General features: G+C 38.9%; 1 pseudogene; it reads right to left on the bottom strand.

The window, feature by feature from the left end:
* Positions 1–4,246: 4,246 nt before the first annotated feature.
* On the bottom strand, positions 4,247–4,715 carry LOC115858156 (riboflavin kinase pseudogene; annotated as a pseudogene).
* Positions 4,716–16,091: the final 11,376 nt, after the last annotated feature.

Raw genomic sequence — 16,091 nt, 5'->3', positions numbered from 1 at the left:
GCTTTCCTAACAGCAATGAGTGAGAGTTCCTGTTGCTCCACATCCCTGCCAGCATTTGGTGTGTGAGTGTTTAGGATTTTTGCTGTTCTAGTAGGTGTGTAGTGCCATCTCATTGTTGTTTTAATTTGCAATTCTCTAATGACATGTGATGTCAAACATATTTTTATAGCTTTATTTGCTATTTGTATATCTTCTTTGGTGAGGTGTCTGTTAAGTCTTTGGCCCACTTTTTAATAGAGTATTTTCTTATTGTTGAGATTTAAGAGGTTTTTATATATTTTGGATAAGTCCTTTATCAGATAGGTCTTATATTTTGAATTTTATATTATTTTATTTTTTATACGGCAGGTTCTTATTATTTATCTATTTTATACATCTTAGACTATATATGTCAATCCCAATCTTCCAGTACATCCCCCCCACTGTCCCACCACCCCCGCTTTTCCCCTTTGGTATCCATACGTTTGTTCTCTACATCTGCGTCTCTATTTCTGCCCTGCAAATTGGTTCATCTGTACCATTTTTCTAGATTCCACATATATGCATTAATATACAATATTTGTTTTTCTTTTTCTGACTTACTTCACTTTGTGTGATGGTCTCTAGGTCCATCCACGTCTCTACAAATTACCCAATTTCATTCCTTTTTATGGCCGAGTAATATTCCATTGTATATATGTACCACTTCTTCTTTATCCATGCATCTGTCGATGGGCATTTAGGTTGTTTCCATGACCTGGCTATTGTAAACAGTGCCACAATGAACATTGTCATGCATGTGTCTTTTTGAATTATGGTTTTCTCTGGGTATATGCCCAGTAGTGGGATTGCTGGGTCATATGGTAATTCTATCTTTAGTTTTTAAAGGACCCTCCATACTGTTCTCCATAGTGGCTGTATCAACTTACATTCCCACCAACAGTGCAAGAGGGTTCCCTCTAGTAGAGCTAATCAATGAATTTGGTAAAGTTGCAGGATACAAAATTAATACACAGAAATCTCTTGCATTCCTATACACTTACAATGAAAGAGCAGAAAGAGAAATTAAGGAAACAGTCCCATTTACCATTGCAAAAAAAAAGAATAAAATACCTAGGAATAAGCCTAACTAAGGAGGTAGAAGACCTGTACTTAGAAAACTATAAGACACTGATGAAAGAAATCAAAGATGACACAAATGGATGGAGAGATATACCATGTTCTTGGATTGGAAGCATCAATACTGTGAAAATGACTATACTACCCAAAGCAATCTAGAGATTCAGTACAATCCCTATCAAACTACCAATGGCATTTTTTACAGAACTAGAACAAAAAATCTTAAAATTTGTGTGGAGACACAAAAGACCCCAAATTGCCGAAGCAATGTTGAGGGAAAAAAACAGAGCTGGAGGAATCAGACTCCCTGACTTCAGACTATACTACAAAGCTACAGTAATCAAGACAATATGGTACTGGCACAAAAACAGAAATATAGATCAATGGAACAGGATAGAAAGCCCAGAGATAAACCCACACACTTATTGTCAACTAATCTATGACAAAGGAGGCAAGGGTATACAATGGAGAAAAGATAGTCTCTTCAATAAGTGGTGCTGGGAAAACTGGACAGCTACATGTAAAAGAATGAAATTAGAACACTTCCTAACACCACACACAAAAATAAACTCAAAATGGATTAAAGACGTAAATGTAAGACCAGAGACTATAAAACTCTTAGAGGAAAACATAGGAAGAGCACTCTTGGACGTAAATCAACACAAGATCCTTTTTGACCCACCTCCTAGAGTAATGGATATAAAAACAAAAATAAACAAATGGGACCTAATAAAACTTAAAAGCTTTTGTACAGCAAAGGAAACTATAAATAAGACGAAAAGACAACCCTCAGAATGGGAGAAAATGTTTGCAAATGAATCTATGAAGAAAGGATTAATCTCCAAAATATATAAACAGCTCATGCAGCTCAATATTAAGAAAACAAACAACCCAATCAAAAATGGGGGGAAGATCTAAATAGACATTTCTCCAGCGAAGACATACAGATGTCCAAGAGGCATGTGAATAGCTACCCAATAATTACTAATTATTAGAGAAATGCAAATCAAAACTGCAATGAGGTATCACCTCACACTGCTTAGAATGGGCATCATCAGAAAATCTACAAACAACAAATGCTGGAGAGAGTGGGGAGAAAAGGGAACCCTCTTGCACTGTTGGTGGGAATGTAAATTGATACAGCCACTATTTCATTTATTTCTGCTCTGATCTTTATGATTTCTTTGCTTCTGCTGACTTTGGGTTTTCTTTGTTCTTCTTTCTCTAGTTGCTTTAGGTGTAGGGTTAGATTGTTTATTTTAGACTTTTCTTGTTTCTTGAGGTGAGATTGAATTGCTGTAAACTTCCCTCTTAGAACTGCTTTTGCCATGTCCCATAGGTTTTGGGTCATCCTGTTTTCATTGTCATTTGTTTCTATGTATTTTTTTTTTCACTTGGTTAAGATTTTTTTCAAGGCCTGAAAACACTGACTAATCGAAAATGGCCCTACTGCAATTTCTTATAATATATAAATACTTAATATAAAACTTTAAAAAATGTAGACACTATTAACTAACTCCTAAACCACACACAATAGGCTTTTCAAAAGCAATAGTTATTTAACAAAATGTAAGGTGACAATATCAAAGAATTTTCACACTTAATGAGGACACAATCAGTCACAAGCTACTCAAACACAAATCTTTTTTACACTTTCCATGTTTGTTTTTAACTTTGTTTCATAGAACCACTGATAATTTAGGCTTTTTTCAAGTATAGGATTTCTAACATTCAATTACATTTTCTAAGTATTTCTATAAAGAAGAAATGAAAAAGACACATACTACATTGTTTGCCATAAATTCATACACCGAAAAGTCAAAACAATCCAAGTGAATTTATTCCTGCTTCTCCCTTCTCCAACATTAGCTTTAGATGTTCTTCTAAATATTATATAAACAGTTTTGTTAAAATCAGTTCTCTCATTTATGCAGATTAGGGGAAAATGGTTTTATAATAAGTTATCTTTAAAATTATCTTCTAAATAGCACTCTTTAGCCTTAAATTACATTGTGCACACACAACTACAACAGTTTGCATTTGCTCAGGAACATATAATCACATTAAAAACAAATAACCTTGTATTTCATAGTTTAGCTGGCTCTTAAAATAGTTTCCCTGGGGGGGAAACAAGTATTTTGTGTTGTTTAAGAAACTGGTATATGTAAATGAAATGCTAGGTGTTCGTTTAAACTTGGAGAAAACCTACAGATGAACTTTTGGGTGTTTTTTCTAAAATGCAAGAGATATGTGCTTAATCACTGTTCGTATAATGAAGGAATGGGATGGCAGATACAGACGCAGATGAAACTACATTTTGTAAATGTAGAGTTGGATATTCTAAATGGAAGAACTGACACTGACAGTTGTTTACAGGAAACAAAGGTTAAGAAAAATGTTGAAGAATATCTACTCTTAAAAAGAGAGAAGTGTTATACAACACATAAATGAGAGCTAGATATTCAAAAAACACTTATTTTACTGTTTTAAAAGAAAAACAAAAAAATAATAGGGAGAGAGTCTAGACCAATTAGAACTGAGGCAGCTGTAACAAAGATGGAACACAGTACAATGATTTGAGCCCTTAAAGGAAATGACTAACTAAAATGAAATTTCACAAGTCTTCATGTCTATAATAATATATAAATGCACAAAATATCAAAAATATGAAGTCTGGATTTTTCCCCTTAGGTTTGTAATAAACTGTCAAACCTCTGCTTAATATAGTTACTTTTATAAGCCTTCTGATTAGCAGAGCATGCTATACAGGTACATGCATGCTAGAATTTTACCATGAGAATTATAGTTCTCATCTCAAACTAGTGACTTGCCTGTTACCCACATTTATATATATTTCATTTCCATTATAAAACACTTAAGACCTTTCTAGTGGTACATTTTAATTAACATATTACATAAAAAAGAATCTTGATTTTTAAAATGAACCTTTTTAGTACTGTGACATGATGGGTTTAATTGAACAGTTGGAACATAATATGGTAACTACATTGTACTGTTTAATTCACATTAATTCACAGTTTAATGTAGGAAAATGTTTGATTTTTAAAGTATAACCAAGATGAGACTGTAGAGTTATAAGCAGTAAAATATTAGAAAACAGTGAATGAATCAATATGATGCTTTTCCATCAGTGGCCATTCATTATTTTGCTTTTAGGCACCTGGAAGAAATTGTCTTCTTTGAGTTTCAAATGTTCTGGTAAATCTAGTCGTTTCTTAGCTTCCTCAATATCACCTTGAATTGCTGAAATAAGTGACTCTAAAGATTCAAAAGTTCTTTTCTGGTCTGAGGTAGCCGACGATGGCCACGTTGAGAATTTTCCTGTAGAAATCCTCTTTGAAAGTATGCATGATATGAGTTTCCATGGACGCTTTTGTATTCTTGTAGTTTGGGTTGCATCCTATGCTCACCACCATCTTATGGACGTCTCCACTTCCAACACTGTCCCAACCATAATATATGCCAGTGGATACGTCAGCTGGAAGATTATCTACTACTTGTTCAGGAAAGTTAGCTGTAGGGATGCCCAGCTACTTGGAGCCGCGACCGAAGCCCCGCACCACCTGGCTGCGGCGGAAGTACGGCAGGTGCCTCATGACGCCGTCAGCTAGGGGTGCAGGCTGTGGTCCAGTCTGCGCGTCCCGCGGAGCCGCTGTTGAGGCGGTGCCTGGACCCCCTGGACCAGCCGGGGGACACGGGTGGGAGCTCCACAGGCCAGCCGGCTGGCTGGGCGAGTGCACGGGCATACAACGGGCCTAGCGGCACAGACGACACACCATGGCGAGACCCTCACGCCTGACCGAACAGAAGGTGCCGAGTGACTCAGATGCTGCGTCTGGGCTCCTGAATGCCGGCGACCGAGGAAGTGTGTGTTTCTATGTATTTTTAAATTTCTTCTTTGATTTCTTTAGTGATCTCTTGGTTATTTAGTAGTGCACTGTTTAGCCTCCATGTATTTGTGGTGTTTACAGTTTTTTTTCCCTGTAATTGATTTCCAATCTCATAGCATTGTGGTCAGAAAAGATGCTTCATACGATTTCAATTTTCTTAAATTTCCCAAGGTTTGATTTGTGACCCAAGATGTGATCTATCCTGGAGAATGTTCCATGTGCAGTTGAGAAGAAAGTGTATTCTGCCACTTTCAGGTGGAATATTCTATAAATATCAATTAAATCTCTCTGGTCTATTGTGTCATTTAAACCTTGTGTTTCCTCATTTATTTTCTGTTTGGATGATCTGTCTACTGATGTAAGGGGGATTAAAGTCCCCTACTATTACTGTGTTACTGTTGATTTCCCCTTTCATGGCTGTTAGGATTTGCCTTATGTATTGAGGTGCTCCTATGTTGGGTACATAAACATTTATAATTGTTATATCTTCTTGGATTGATCCCTTGATCATTATGTAGTGTCCTTCCTTATCTCTGGTAACAGTCTTTAAAGTCTATTTTATCTGATATGAGAATTGTTACTCCAGCTTTCATTTGATTTCCATTTGCATGTAATATCTTTTTCCAGCCCTTCAGTTTCAGTCTGCATGTGTCCCTAGATCTAAAGTGGGTCTCTTGTAGACAGCATATAAAGGGGTCTTGTTTTTGTATCCATTCAGCCAGTCTTTGTCTTCTGGTTGGGGCATTTAATCCATTTATACTCAAGGTTATTACCAATATATATGTTCCTATTACCATTTTCTTAATTGTTTTGGGTTTGTTTTTGTGGGTCTTTTTTCTTCTCTCATGTTTCCTGCCTAGAGAAGTTCCTTTAGCATTTGTTGTAAAGCTGGTTTGGTGGTGCTGAATTCTCTTAGCTGTTGCTTGTTTGAAAAGCTTTTGATATCTCCGTGGAATCTGAATGAGATCCTTGCTGGGCAGAGTAATCTTGGTTGTAGGTTTTTCTCTTTCATCACTTTAAGTATATCTGCCACTCCCTTCTGGCCTACAGAGTTTCTGCTGAAAAATCAGCTGATAACCTCATGGGGATTCCTTTGTATGTTATTTGCTGCTTTTCCCTTGCTGCTTTTTATACTTTTTCTTTGAATTTAATTTTTGTTAGTTTGATTAATATGTGTCTTGGTGTGTTTCTCCTAGGGTTTATCCTGTATGGGACTCTCTGTGCTTCCTGGACTTGATTGACTATTTCCTTTCCCATGTTAGAGAGGTTTTCGACTATAATCTCTTCAAATATTTTATTCTTTTTCTCTTCTTCTTCTGGGGCCCCTATAATTCAAATGTTGGTGTATTTAGTGTTGTCCCAGAGGTCTCTGAGACTGTCCTTAATTCTTTTCATTCTTTTTTCTTTATTCTGCTCTGCAGTAGTTATTTCCACCATTTTGTCTTCCAGGTCACTTATTCGTTCTTCTGCCTCAGTTCTTCTGTTATTGATCCCATCTAGTGTATTTTTCATTTCAGTTATTGTGTTGTTCATCTCCGCTTGTTTGTTCTTTAGTTCTTCTAGACCTTTGTTAAACATTTCTTGTATTTTCTCAATCCGTGCCTCCATTCTATTTTCGAGATTCTGGATCACCTTTACTATCATTACTCTGAATTCTTTTTCAGGTAGATTGCCTATTTCTTCTTCATTTATTTGGTCTTGTAGGTTTTTACCTTGCTCCTTCATCTGTGACATAGTTTTTTGTCATCTCATTTTTTTTTTTTTTTTATGAGTAAAATTGTGTTCCTGTCTCACTGGTTGTTTGGCCTGAGGCTTCCAGCACTGGAGTTTGTAGGCTGTTGGGTAGAGCTGGGTCTTGGTGCTGAGATGAGGACCTCTGGGAGACCTCACTCCGATGAATATTTCCAGGAGTCTGAGGTTCTCTGTTAGTCCAGTGGTTCAGACTCGGAGCTCCCACCACAGGAGCTTCAGCCAACCAAGATCCCGCAAGCTGCACAGGGTGGCAAAAAAAAAAAGAGGAGAACAATAACAAAGTAAAAAATAAAATTAGACTAGGAAACAAACAGATATGTTAGAAAGAAAAAATATATATATATAGATGAAACAACAACCAGAAGGTAAAACAGAACCACAATAGTATAAAAGAGGAGAAAAAAAGAAGGTGGAAAGGCCTTGGCTGTGGAGGGTGGGACCTAAGCAGGGGTGGGGTTTGGGTGGTGGGTGGGGCCTCTGCTTAGGACCCACAGGGCTGGATAAGGCCCTGGGGGTGTGGGGTGTGGGGCCTCGGCTCAGTGGAACAGAAGGGGCCCAGCCGTGTCTCCCACCTCTGGTCTCAGAGGATGGGGGAACCCCACCAGGGAGCTCAGCAGTTTTCCTGGGCCTCGAGTGGGTGAGGCAAATATCCTCCACTCCTCTCCCGCTCCTCTGGTCCTGGAGGGCCCCTCCTGCCTGCCTCTCGTACTCCCTCCCTCACCCCCCCGCCCCGCCGCTGCCCCGGCCTCCCTCCTATGCCCCCAGGACCCACGCAGCCTGGAGGGGGCTTTGGAGGGCGGGGAACTGGCCTGGGAGCTCAATAGGTTTCCCGGGCTCTAGTGGGTGGTGCCAATGCCCTCTGCTCCTTCCCCTGCTCCTCTGGTTCTGGAGCGACCCTCCTGCCTGCCTCTCCTGTTCTCCCCCAACCTCCCTCCCATGCCCCCAAGACGAGTGCGGCCCGGAGCAGGCCTCTGAGGGCGTAGGACCCTGCCCAAGAGCCCGCAGACATCCCCGGCCGATTGGGCAGGGGATACACTGGGCACACACCCCACGATCTGAGCCCCCGAGCGTCCCTCCAGGCATGGGAACCCCTCACCCCTCTCAGCCACACCCCTCAGGGGTGCCAGTCCTGTTCCACCTCCACCTCTCCTCCCCAACTCAGTCCCCACACATCCTACCAGTTTGCTTTGGGGTTCCTCCCGTCTCCTTGGGCGTTGAGGTCCCCCATCAGCATCCTGCAGGAGCCCTAGTCGTGGGGAGATGCAAACTCCGAGTCTTCCCACACTGCCATCTTGACTCCACCACCTAGGATTTACTCTTTTAACATCTTTCATGTATAATGTACAGTGGTTTTAATTATATTCATCACGTGTGCATTATATCCCTAGTACTTATTTATCTTATAACTGGAAGTTTGTACCTTTTGACTACCTTCATCTAACTCACCCCCCCCCAACCCCTACCTCTAGTAACTACAAATCTGATTTTTTTACTGTTCACTCCATGACGTTTAATCACCTTGTAGCTGCCCATGAGCTGGTATGATTGGAAAGGGAGGATTCCCACAGCATCTGTTTTCTAATTGTGAATGGCTACATGAGAATCATCATAGTATTCCACTTTAAATGTCAGCTTCTTAGCTTCATCCCTCATCTCCTGTGGTACTACACAACCCCTTTCAATAGCTGTAAAACAGTTCTCTGTTAGGAAGAATAACAAGCATTATACATTGTATAGTGGCAGGTACCCTAGATGTGTGCAGTATTCGAATTCCATTGTTCTAAATGCATTTGTAGTACCTTGGCTCATTAACACATGTTCTTATTTATTCATTTATTTAAACAGCTTTTTTTTACTGAGCCAATCCCATATTTCAGGCATTGCATTTGATGCTGTGGTAATGATGATGAATGTGATATTCAAAGAGTTCACAGTCTAATAGTGCAAACAAATAATTAATCAGACAGTTACAATATAGTGTTTGACATGTTATAATGGGGGGAGTAGAGGGTGCAATAGGAACAGAGAGGAAGTATATGTAACCTAGATTTCTGGGAGCTTGAGGGCCCTGCTATAATGTGACTTGGACAATGGCTGGGAGTTAAGGAACATGGAGTTTGGTGGGGATGGGGTTTGGGCATGGATGGGTTTCAGAACAAGGAACTAGGAACTACATGTGTGAAGGCTCAGAGACAAGGGAGCCTGGTATCGTTTGAGGGGCAGGAACTGGGAGAAGACTGAAAGAAGCTCAGTGTAATTGAGGCACTGTGCATGAGGAGTGAAATGAAAGATGTGAGAGTAACATGGAAGATTCATGTAGAGAAAGGAGTGGTAAGACTACAAAATTTACTCAGCTGGTAATTGGCTGTGTGATCCTGATAAGTCACTACACTGCGCTTACCTGGGTCTTGATTTTCTTCCCCATAAAATGAAGGTGACAGCCAAATGACCTCAGAAATTACATCTGCCCATACCCTATCAAAGCTAAGTTCAGTAAGTCCCTTTGCAGAAAGATTTCTGCAAATGGCTTCTGTTAGTGGGGTTGGGAAGGGTTAATAATATTCTATCCCAGGAGTATAAAACCCAGAAGCTTGGTCTGCATTTTATTTTTCTCATGAAAGTTCATCTCAGTTTCTTTGCACTCCGTTTTGTTCTATTACTACATACACTGTTTATATTACAAAGAATAATGTTATTTATTTTAACCTTTGGGACCAAAGTCTAATGTTGCTAAATCATAGATAATTATCAAGCCAATCCCAATAAAGTAAATTTAAAGAGAAGTAACATTTCCTCATATTCCAATTCAGTAATGTAAATTGCTTGAGGACTTTCTGAATAAGTTGGAAAAAACTGCCTGTTTCTAGGGTCAAATTCTGAAATTAGGTTTCAAGGTAGGGAAGATGACTGTATTAAATTAATATCTGGGACTTATTTATAGTCATTACCTGTTAGTCATAGTAAATGTGAAGAGCAGAAGTGGCAACTTTTCTGATCTTTTTATGTGCTTGTAAACTCTGCAAAAGTGGCCATTTAGCAATAAATGCATGTTCTCCATCAAGTTAGCATCAATGCCTACCTCATCTCCTCAGGAAATTAGATTCACCTTTTGCATTTTCACCCACGATTTGGTGACCATGGTCTTTAAATATTTTGAGAACACTAAATTTAAAATGCTTGAAAAGCTATGTGTTGTTTAATTTTCAGTTTAGATTTTCTCGCATACACCATTGTACGAAACATTGCGTTAACCTCATGCTTCAATGGAGAAGAATCTTAGTTCTAAATTCTCAGCATGCTTTTCTTTTCCTATGAATGCGAAGCTTCAATCCACAGTCAATAATGTGGGAACTGTCTATTGTTTTTCTCGGCTAGTGATGGATGGATTTTGGTACTCTCTTACTGCTGGTGACAAAATAGGATACATTTATTTAAATACTGCTGGGAGATAGGAGTGAAATATTTAGCTGAAGATTTTTAAAGGAGAGCTACTTAAGGGTCAGTTTCAGAGTTCTATAAAAAGTATTTGGGCCACATTGTTTCAGAACCCAGAACCATAGTCTCATAAGCTCTGAACTCAATATACATAGAAGCATGGGTGGACTCATAGAGCTAGAAAGTGGCTTCAAGGTCAAACACTCCAACACCTGTATTTTTGAGATGCTTTGTAGCTTGACTGATTTCAATCAAGCTACAAAGTGCACTTTAATAATTTCAACCAAAATTATTGTTGATTTATGTCAATCACTACTAGGTGGGACTGCATAGCAATATCATATAGTAAGGCCCAGGAAATGCATGATAATATCCTAGGAAAACCCAGTTCTCTTTAGATGTGAAAATTCTTGCACTCTTACTTGTTGACATAGAAAATATTTTGCAATCAAGACCTTTAAACTCACTCAGTACTCTACACAAACACAATCTGGCCCTTGCAGATGGAATTGTTTGCTGCTTACCATATGCAAGTTTTGTTCTCTCTTTTATGGGTTCTTACACACAGTTCCAATTTCTACAGTGTCTTTTACCCTGTTGTTCATGTTGTAGTTCTGTAAGCTCCCAAGGCTCAGCTTAGGGCTGACCTGCTCCCCGAGGGCTTCCCGTCTTCCAGTCAGAAATGAGGTCTCTATGCCTTGAATCTGTAGTCTTCTGGATTTCATTCAACTCTGCTTTTTCAGTGTGTCTAGCACAATGTTGTTATTAAATGTTTAATGAATGTATGCTGAAGAGAAATATTTCTGAAATACCAAACAGTAAACTGTTGATTGAGAATAAACCCATAAAAGCAGCACAAATTGCACCTTGTAAATAAATAATTTTCTGGAGGAAGTTAGGTCATTTCAAAATTGTGTTATAGTCAGTTGCTAATTAAGTTGTACTATAATTTAATTTAATTCCCAATTAAATTTAATTTATTGGTCATATATATCAGTATTCAAACAAATCACAATGAAAATTTTATTATAACATAATTTTGCAGTATTTTTTTCTTTCATTGGTCTTTCCTCTTATTTACACATTTGATCTTCATACCTGTTTCTCAAGAAAAGAGGTATCATTATCCCCATTTTATAGATGAGGACAGTGATGACATGGGCAAAGGTAGCCATCTGGGTTCACACAGTGACTGCTTAAAGGGCTCTTCAAAACTGACTTAAAGCTCTTTTATTGCCATTCTCTAAAAGGTTTCCCACAGCCACCCTCTTTTATACTTGATATGAGACCTCTCACTTCTCATAAAATCTTGGGTGTAAGAGTCATATGCATAAGATATGTCACATTACACAAACACACATACACACAAATACCAATTTCCATCTTGGAGCAATTCAGATGCCTTATTGATTTCTTTCAAAGGGCAACTCATGGTGGGAACTTCCCTGGTGGCGCAATGGTTAAGAATCCGCTTGCCAATGCAAGAGACACAGGTTCAAGCCCTGGTCCGGGAAGATCGCACATGCCGTGGAGCAACTAAGCCCGTGTACCACAACTATTGAGCCTGCGCTCTAGAGCCCACGAGCCACAGCTACTGAGCCTGCATGCCACAACTACTGAGCCCGTGCACCTCGAGCCCGTGCTTCGCAACAAGAGAAGCCACCACAATGAGAAGCCCGCGCACCACAACAAAGAGTAGCCCCCGCTCGCCGCAACTAGAGAAAGCCCGCATGCAGCAACGAAGACCCAATGCAGCCAAAAATAAATAAATAAATAAAGGCAACTTATGGGTTATAAGTAGATCTATGTTAATTTTTTTTACAAGTAGTCAGTTACCAGTTTAGGAATAGAGTCTGGTTTTAAACTCTGTGGAAGGAGAGGTCAATAATAACAAGACTTGGGAAAAAAGAATCAAAACTAAACAAAGAATCAAATGAACTGTTTATGTAGAAAATTGGCAAAAGCATTCATGGGGGATAGTAAACCATTTACTTTTTGACTCCTTTCCTAATCATCAAAAGCAAGGTAATTTAATTCATAGCAGAATCCAGTTACTGCTCAGTAGTGCTGAGATTACCAATATGGTAGCTGAGCCCTACATGGGCTATAGTGGACTGGACTGTTGGAGTGGATCCAGTACTGCCATGGTCGCAGACCATCAGCCCCCAGCTATCCTTTGTGCTCAGGGCACCAGTGATTTCCTGTAACAGCTTACCCTCCAGCTGGAATGATTTGAGTTACCATGTACCAAGCCTCTCTGAGGCTCTAGATATATCTCCTTCACAAACCTAACATTTCAACCTCAGAAATAAAATTCTGTACTTTGATAGTGTTTTGAGAGTAACGTAGTAGAGTAGTTGCAGAAGTTGCTGGTGGCATCCTGCCTAGATCCCATTTACTATTTGATTACAGTGAGTGAGGCAGAAGCAGGCATTATTTTCCCTATTTTTCTGACTTTGAGGGGACTGATGTTCGGAGACGTTAAATATTTTTTACTGATTGTATTTATTAGGTTTTTCTTTTTTTAAAATATATTTTAGAATACTTTGATATCTTGGGACCTTGTGGACCCAGCGAGGGACTGCCTCTCCCGGGGTTAGCTAATTTCCAGAGATAGCAAACAGCTTGCTTCAGTACATCTTTGATATGCAAGCCAACCAATCTCAGTCCATATCCCCCATCCACCTCCTTTTGTTGGTGCCAACATTCTGGGACACTATCCTCCTGCCCTAAATCACCCCAGGGCCAGTTACCAGATAACTGGGACCACCCCTATGGCCCAGAATCCACTGAAGCTCACTTAGCCTGCCTACCCCACCTTGCCTGTTCCTTTTCCTGAAATCCACAATAAAGGCCCTGGCCCATACTTTTCCTTAGCTCTTTCTGCCTCCTGACTGACCCTGGGCTTCCCCATATGGCCCTGCATGGCGTGGCATGCTCCCTTCTTTTGGGGAAACCGTGAGCAATAAACTCTTCTTTCACGGCAGTTGTCACTGTGTCTGTCATCGTACCATATCTGACTAAATCAAATCCTGGGTACATTTTAAGACACTGATGGACATCTAGAAAGTGGAAGTGCTGAACCTAGAACCCAGGTCTTTATATTCCTAGCAGGGTTGTGTTTCTACAACATTATGTTCCTTATAAATTTATGTAAAATTGCATTTAAGGCTATTTTGAAATGTTAAGATATGGTAAAAAAAAAAAAGGGGTTGACTTCTTTTTATAAAAGACAGCTAGTACACTTTATCAGAGCCTTGGCCTCAAATATTTTATGTTGCCTAATGGGACAATTTTTACTAAAATATTTGAATATTATATAATTATTATGCAAGAATTTGAGTAACTTAGAAACTTGTCAGCATGGAATTGAACGATAGGAAAAACCCATCACAGATTTTTCCATCCAAAACAAGAATCTTATTAAGGGTGATCTTCTTCAGTGTGTTGCATATAGTGAGAGAGGATGGAGACATGGCAGATACGTGAGGAATGTTAGAAAATGTGAATAAATTCCTTCAATGAAGCAAAGGGTTAGCGCTGAGAAGAAATATCGGTGTCAATTATACTTAGTCATTCCAAGCACCAGCCTCATCACTTTTGAAATGGTTTAATTTTTAAATTGGGTTTTTATTCAAATTGGAAATTCAGACATCTAGAGTTTCTGGAAAAAGAAACTTTCATGATGGGAGGTTGGTCAATGGTAAAGTTTTCTCTAGTATTTGACATTGAAGTACTTATACAGTTTTATTTACATTTAATCAACTCATGGAAAACTGCACGAATGAAGAAATAAAAGAGCACCCAGATATCTTAAAACAGGAAGAAATCCTTCACTTATCTTTTGCAATATAGGTACCTTCCTCCTCAACTTTTGTCTGAAGCTACTGTTATCATTATTGTTTCTGCTACAATTAAACGTTAATTTTGTGCCTAACGTTTGTCAGCTTGTTTGCCAAGTGCTTTACCTGCATTTTCTCCTTTAGTTCTCACTACACTAGGTAAGAAAAGAACTACTATATTTACCCTATTTTTCAGATGATGGGACTGGCAATTAAGGAGTTTAAAAAACTTGCTAAAAAAATGGTTATGAAGAACCTAGGGGCAGGACAGGAATAACGACGCAGACGTAGAGAATGGACTTGAGGATATGGGGAGGGGGAAGGGTAAGCTGGGACGAAGTGAGAGAGTGGCATGGACATATATACACTACCAAATGTAAAACAGATAGCTAGTGGGAAGCAGCCTCATAGCACAGGGAGATCAGCTCGGTGCTTTTTGACCAGCTAGAAGGGTGGGATCGGGAGAGTGGGAGGGAGGGAGATGCAAGAGGGAAGAGATAGGGGGATATATGTATATGTATAACTGATTCACTTTGTTATAATGCAGAAAGTAAGACACCATTGTAAAGCAATTACACTCCAATAAAAACGTTAAAAAAATAAATTCCTAGGGCAGTTTTGAAAAATACCCACATTCAAAATCATTTATAACTATTCGGTTAACATTTCATTTTTATTTTAAGACTGAAGTCAGAGATGTTGAGGGAGTTGAAATGCTTGCCAGTGTTCTTGTAGCTTGTAGCTGGGATCCTTGCCATGAAGACCATTACACGTCAGTCTTGTTTGCATATCTCCTGAGAGTCTTGGGAAATAATATCTGAGAAGCCAAAATCCAAAATGACAAAGATGTACACTTTTGTCTTCTTGATGAGAGCCAAACTACAAACAATCTGAATGTCCCACAAATGTTTTGGTGACTTGTTTCGAATCATTTTGATGATGTGCTTGGCAGATGCAAAATATAATTACCGAGATGTTATAGAAACACCAAATGTTCATAATATTTTTAAAATAATACAAAGTAATACAAATGCCATGGTTGCAACAATATAAAACTATCTTAAAACTAAGAATAGTTCTCTAATGGTGGAGAGTTTTCTTCTCAAAAATTTAAAATATTGTTATTTTCCATGGAAAACAAATGATTACTATCAATATCTAATATTCATAGAGTGTTTAATTTGCTAGGTACTTTATATACATTGTCTTATCTAATTCAAACCCTAAAATTAGCCTATAAAGTAGATATCATTGCTATGTACATTTTACAGATGAGGACACTGAGGCTTAAGGAGTTTATATAAATTTCCCAAGATAAACAACTAGTGGTAGAGCCAGTGTTCCAGGAGGCCTAACTGTAGAGTTTAATAACCTGCCTGATGATGATGATGACAACTAATATCTTTGTCACTCTCAGTATGTTCTAAATGCTTTACATTTATCAAGTCATTAAATCCTCACAGTAACTATGCAGTAAGTTCACTATTATCCTCATATTAGAGCTGCTTGTGTTTCATCAATATCTTTGTCATCCTTAAAGCCACTTGAGTTTTGTAGCACAGTTTTCCAGAGTATGTCAACTTTACCTCCATCTAAATTTCTCAAGACCCTTGGCGTTTTCAAGCAGGAGCCAGCACAGTACTGGAAATTTTATTCCCAGACACTTTTCCTACTGGAGTCTTTGGCTTGTACCAGTGTGGGCTGGGAATGCTCTGCATCTGGGCACATCTGCCATCCTCAAGCTTCTCTGCCCTTGTCCTGGGGAATCCCTTCATTCTCTCCAGGGTGAGACCATCAGCTTCCTAGATCCCATGTTTTTCTCTTGAATTCACTTACCACTTTAGGAGAACTTCATCAGGTAGCCTCCTGAGAAAAAGTTCATTGGGGGGGTAGATTTTTTGAGATCTTTAAATTTTTCTATTGGAGTTCCTTTCCTGCTATGATAATTTTTAATTCCCAAGAGCTCTTTTTTTTTTTTAAATTGCCACCTGTTCTTACTTCATGTATACCCCATCTTCTTGTCTCTTTCAGAATATTAATAACAGCCTTTTTG

Source organism: Globicephala melas, chromosome 5 (assembly GCF_963455315.2).
Source record: "Globicephala melas chromosome 5, mGloMel1.2, whole genome shotgun sequence".
NCBI lineage: Eukaryota > Metazoa > Chordata > Mammalia > Artiodactyla > Delphinidae > Globicephala > Globicephala melas.
The sequence above is the reverse complement of the archived record's forward strand: the minus strand, read 5'-3'. Positions and strand labels throughout refer to the sequence as shown.